Source organism: Ornithodoros turicata, chromosome 4 (genome assembly GCF_037126465.1).
Source record: "Ornithodoros turicata isolate Travis chromosome 4, ASM3712646v1, whole genome shotgun sequence".
In the NCBI taxonomy this organism is placed as follows: Eukaryota; Metazoa; Arthropoda; class Arachnida; order Ixodida; family Argasidae; genus Ornithodoros; species Ornithodoros turicata.
In genome coordinates this window covers 72,886,528-72,892,846 of record NC_088204.1, presented here as the reverse complement: position 1 = coordinate 72,892,846, position 6,319 = coordinate 72,886,528, and the positions used below count along the sequence as shown (strand labels likewise).

Below are 6,319 nucleotides of genomic sequence, written 5' to 3'. Positions count from 1 at the left end.
TTCTAATTGTTAATAAGATTCTTTATTTGCAATTCGTGTTAACATTTTTTTTTATTTACGCCAGATGTCAAGGGATATATCTACGAACCTAGCCTCCTCCAGGCGTTCTGCGCTTCCAAGTGTGTCTGTGTACCTCGTACACCTACACGTATTGCCCTTTACGTGACCAACCCCCTTTCCATATCGCAAAGCATGTCTGTTGCTTGCCCTCCCTTCCACATCCCCTCTACAAGAGCAACGGGGCAGTTTACCGCCATGACGGCGGAGAATAACCCACCACATCATCACCCCATTTATGCGTGTGTGTATGTTGCTTGCCATAATAATATCTGTCACGGGGTTGCCACAGCTCAGACCTCGATTTCAAGCGATCTCTGCTACAGGAGTAGAGCGAAAAGTGAGTCAACATACTGGACTGCACACGACGACCTCTTTTGAACGACAAATTCTGAGGCCTGCATCTGGGTGGGCGGAGACGTGGGATATTATGTTCTGATGATTGTGTTCTGGCCTAAGCGTTCCGCGTTCCAATCAAAGCTGTCCTGTCTGCAAGAGCTGATTACTGAATATCAGAAGCTTCGTGGTGTTTTCGTCGTCTGTAGCCGGGAGGTTCCACGTGCTAGTTTTAGGAATACATTGTGGTACACGCATATATGCGACTGTTTGAGTTAATAGTCGTAGTACTTTGCTTGTGCTGATAGTCAGGAGGTGGTCGAGCTCCGAAGCTAGGTACATCTCTTCAAGTGGCCTCGCAGCGACAGTATACGTACACGAACCAAAGCTGACCATTAGCAAAGTTGAGGTGCAAGCAAGATGGGGTAAATTCGAAGAACGTGCAATTTCCATGAGGGTGAACGAAAAGAGAGGCACAAAACGGAACCCGGAAGTCCACACGGCAAGACTCCATTGACATTGTCTTTTTGCTAATAAATTGTATGTTCTCTCCATCATCATCATCATCGGTTTGCAGTGAAGATATCTGTCTTCTTCTAGGGAGATCAATCTGTCGCTCGTACATGAATGTTACAAATGTTGCAAAGTCATGTAGGCGGGGCTAAAGAGTAATTCTCACTGATTTTTTTTCGGCTATTTCTGTTGCGATACTGTGCGTAGTTTTTGTTGGGTCTGTGTTTATCCGTGGAGGACTTCATATTTCTGTAAAAAAGAAGTGACGTTCATTGGCACTTTTCAAATTTCAATTGAAGAAAATAAATTTCCCTCAATTAAAAATTGTCCAAAGTCTTCCTAAATGGCGGCAAAAGTTTCTAGAAGGTAATTGCCGAAAGTCCCACAACCCTCCGGCGAGTACGTCGCCAGTTAGAATTTATTTATTGAATTATTATATATATATATATATATATAAAAGTGAAATAATAAGACTTGGACTACAGATTACAGGAACGTTAACAACAACTAATTTATTTATAGGGCAATTTAACACATAGATTAAAAAAAAAGAAAAAAAGAATGGTCGACGTTTCGACAGTGGCACTGTCTTCGTCAGGACAAAAGAGGTACAAGGGTTGCATATTGCTTAAATAGGTTTCCTGGGTGACGTCACAATCGGTGCAAGTATGCCACGTGGCAGTTGTCTGAGTCATATTCTGGAACATTCCGCAAGGTCAAGTCCGGGTGGTGATGTCACCTTTCTTGGGGAGCCAGCTCAGGGTGAGCTGTACTGAGGCCATAGCTGAAAAGAAAAGAAAGAAAAAAGGAAAAATAAAAGGAAAAAAATGGGAAAGTATATCCCATCTAGACGACCAGATTCCTTACTGTTGAAAGTACACCGGGATCTTCGTTAATGATTGATTGGAATTTGTAAATGAGGTAAGACTCGCGTTGTTCCCTGCCTCTATCGGAGCTAAAGTTTGATTGAAGAATAAAAAGGGCAACGTCATTTATTGAATGACCAGGTTGGTTGAAATGACGAGAAACAGGAAGATTTGGCTTTTTATTAACGTCCGACCGGTGGTTGTTGAATCTGATCCGAAAAGATGTTTTGGTTTGACCTACGTATTGTGCTTGACACGCGTTGCACTGAATGGCATAAATGACGTTGGATGAATTGCAGTCAAAGTCACCATGAATTTTGACGAAGAAATTAGAATTTGTGCTGTTAAGCACGTGGGCACTTCGCATTAGTTTGCATATTTGACATCTGCGGCCATTGCACGGGTGGCAGCCTGCCGTCGGACTTGTTGGTCGGTTCACTTTGGAGCTGACTAGATTATCGTGGAGGTTTTGCGAGCGCCTGTAGGTCACACGTGGCGGTTCCGGGAAGATTTGTCGCATGCGCTCTGACTGACAAAGAATACCGTGGTGGCGATTAAGTATACTGTTGATGTTGGAAACATTATTGTTGAATGTTACAACGAGGTTGACGGAACCATTGTCTGATTTGCGGTTGCGGTTTTGGAACAGAGCTTTGCGATCTGCCCTGCGGGCCTTCCTTATTGCGTCCTCAACTAAACTAGGTGGGAATTCGCGACTGATGAATGTTTGCTTGAGTTGGTTCAAATTTCTATCCAGATCACTGTCGCTGGAACAGATGCGTCTATAACGAAGTGCCTGGCTGTAGGGGATAGCAAGTTTAGTGTGCCGCGGGTGGCAACTCTTGAAAGCTAGGTACTGCTGGGAGTCCGTAGGTTTACGGAACAGGTCCGTAGTTAGGACCCCGTCCGTTAACTTTACCTGGACATCTAGGAAGTTAACAGTTAGAGCTGAGTAAGAATGGGTGAATTTGATAGACGGATGTGCTTGGTTAAAATTGCTAATGAATATATTCAGATCGTCCTCCGAATATGGCCAAACTATAAAGATGTCGTCCAGAAAACGCTTGTACAACGTCGGCTTTTTCTCGCATTGGAATAGAAATGCCTCCTCCAGATTACCCATAAAGATGTTTGCATAATTTGGTGCCATCTTAGTGCCCATAGCCGTGCCACTGACTTGCAAGTAATGTTTACCATCAAATTCAAAGTTGTTATTTTTCAGAATAAGGTTAAGGAATGTGAATAGAACACAAGGATCGTATGAGTTGTCCGAATATTTTAAAAACGCCCTTTGAGCTGCAGCAATGCCATCTTCGTGGGGGATGTTGGTATAGAGGGAAGAAACGTCTAGCGTGACCAGCAAACTTGAGGGAGGTGGTTGGCACTGACTTAATATTTCCAGGAAGTGATTTGTATCTTTAATGTAGGATGGAAGTTTTGGGGGTATATCTTTAAGAAGATAATCTACAAAGCTGGAAATATTTTCGGTAGCTGTACCGTTACAAGAAACTATCGGGCGCCCTGGGTTCCCAGGTTTATGGATCTTGGGGAGCATGTAAAATCTGCCTGGCACGGGATCTCTAGGGAGTAAGTACTCGTACAGGGTGGTGTCTATCTTTTTCCTGGTTTTCAGATCTTTCAAGCTACGGATAACATTAGCAGTGATCTGTTCCGTAGGGTCAGCTTCGAGGACTTTGTAAAATGATGTGCATGATATCTGCCGAATGCCCTCGTTAATATAATCAGTTTTGTTCATTACCACAATTGCACCACCTTTATCAGCTTTTTTTATAACCAGATCATCACGTCTTTGAAGGTCGGAAAGGCTACGGTGTTCAGCTGGCGATAAATTATATATATATAAATATATATATATATATATATATATATATATATATTATAATTCAATATTAATTATATTATTATATATATAATTATAATATTATTATAATTATATTATAATAATTATATATATAGAATTATTTATTTATATTTATTAGAAGGTGATTAATTTATCACCTTCACCCTGTATGTTCGGCGACGCACGTGTGCGTTACTTGAGTATATTTTCCATTACCAGGGTTATCTGTCGTTTCCGGCATTATTTAGAAGTTTGCCAGCTTGCGCCAACACCAAGGCCCCCGAGGCTGTTCATGGGCACGTAACAAAGAAGCATTATTGTTATGATTATTATCAATACTGCAATGCGCAGTGACACATCCGTTAGCAGAGGAGGGATTATTAAATTAGGAACGGATTCCCAGCTCGTGATATGGCGATCCTATGTACCGTCACAAGAAGCCATTGGAGCGCACAATTTCAACGTAGTGCTACCAGTGCAGTGGTACCAAATATGTGTGAAACATGTATAGGCAACACTTGGTAGGCAACTACCGAAACCACCGTCAAATCTCACGACTTCCTCCGGCACACGTTGTTAAATGTCACACACACACACACAAATAAATGGGATGATGATGTGGTTGATGATGTAATGTGATGTGGGGGATTATGTTAAATGTCAAGCTTTGCCGTTTCCTCCGATTTGTTGATTCTTACATTCAAGATCAAACGACTGCCTAACACATAAGTTGCATGACATCCTGCGAGTCTGTTTGCATACGTTACTTAGAAAGTCGTAGATTTTATCGTTACCAAGAACAATCCCCCAGAAGATGCGTAATGAAGCTCACGAAGCCATTCTTCGCAACAGTCACGTTTGTAATATTCTCTCGGGACCAATTCTTCCAAGAACAGCAGAGCCCAGCTGGAAGCGTTTTTCTCTTCGCGTCGCTTCGATAGCGATATATGGCAGCAATTCCCAAGTATCACGATATATTAATTGCGTGTCCGTTTCAAAGGAGAAGTGCGCCGATGCCATTCTTTTTCTCTGAACGCGTGATGGGTGTCACTTACTGGTTTGGTTGTATTAACAGTCTCCCGTCACCTTTATATAGCGGCGCGCTCCACAAATCCAAGTGCAGACGTTCCTGTTGAAAACGTTTAATATGCTCAAAATGAGGTGTCTGCTAGTGCTTCTCCTTTGTGCTTCAGGTAAGCTTTCGTAGATTTTAGGCATGCGGGTTGTGATTTCCCCTAGTGGGGAGTTTTCGTAATAAGCAACAGCAGGAAACGCCAGATTTGTAGTTCGTCGTTAGGCGCGTTCCTGAAAATATGACTGGAGTCTGGGTTCCATGCTTAATATTAAGCGCTGTTGTTGACTAAGTGCTATTTTTAGTAATAAAAATGTAGTATTAAACTCAGTAGCATTAATACTGAAATTAGTAGACTTAACGTTGCAGTTTATCGAGCAAGTATAATTTATTGATTATCCCAGAATTTTACTTGCGATGAGACCATACACTTTGCGTTGAACGCGGCGTTGAAGTGACCCTTCTGTTTCTTTCAGTTCTGATAGTAGGGACAGGTAAGTACTAACTTTATGTTGCTCTTGACATGTAAGAGGGGCTCATATACAGTCTCTGAAAACGAACGAAAGGAAAGAAACATTCGTGAACATGTCTCCTGTGTAAACCTGACGGGACACTGCCGTTCGAAATAAGTCCTGCTATGCGTGTTTACTAGACGTGAAGCAACACCATTGCATGCTATGACGATGATGGAATAGGGGGATATGGAGACGTGAGCCAACATACCGTGGGACAAGCGTGTAATGAATAAATGAATAGATAAATAAATGATGCGTGCAAAATTGAAAACTGCAGGAAAATAATTGATGTCGTAAGAAAGGTTAGCCCACTACTAAACCACGATCATCTCCTCCGCACGAGACTTGGAGATTATATAAGCCACTGTAAACGATAAGAGAAAACGGTTTTCCTTTTCATTTATTTATTTATGTATATTATTTGATTTGATTTGTTTTCAGACAAGTTGACCGAGCGTAAATTTTTTGTGTCCATCTTTAAAATGTCTTACCAGATGCAGATGCACCCAGTTGTGACAACCCAAACAGCAACGAGGATTGCCAACAGCATTGCAAAGACGAAGGGTACGGTGGAGGCGCTTGCGTCCAATCCGAGGATACTCCGGAGAGTGGATTATACTGCATGTGCGCCTCTCTTGAGTGAGGCCACGTCAGACATATATGGCTATCTACTGCTGTCAAACAAATGGATACGTTGGGCATGGCGAATAAAAGAAAATAAAGCCAACCTTGAAAGTCGCGCATGTCGCCTAAGGTTCTCATTTGGTCAGAGTGGTAGTCACTTGACTCTTCCCCTTGTTGAAGGAGTAGCGGTTGAACATGTGGAGGTTTATTTAATGTATATACATACTCTCGTTATTAATTTATTAATGTGCCAACGCCGATATCGGTGTGATATCCCGTTGGGAAATTATTAAACATGGAAACTCTGACAAAGATGAGGGCGATGCCGCCACTTTCTCCCACGCGGCTCCCACAGGAGGTAGCAAGTACACTCTTAAAAATGAACTTCTCCACACGGCACGCTCCTAGTCAACCATCATCCCGAATGACAACGTTCTCGCCCCTGATTTGTTGAAAATGGGAGGAGGAGCCTATT

General features: G+C 42.3%; 1 long non-coding RNA gene across 1 annotated transcript; it reads left to right on the top strand.

Annotated features, from left to right (window-relative positions):
* The first annotated feature begins 4,600 nt into the window (after positions 1-4,600).
* On the top strand, positions 4,601-5,959 carry LOC135393472 (uncharacterized). The gene is made up of 3 exons (XR_010422644.1): positions 4,601-4,826; positions 5,182-5,199; positions 5,715-5,959. It is a non-coding gene; the product is annotated as an uncharacterized LOC135393472 (long non-coding RNA).
* Positions 5,960-6,319: the final 360 nt, after the last annotated feature.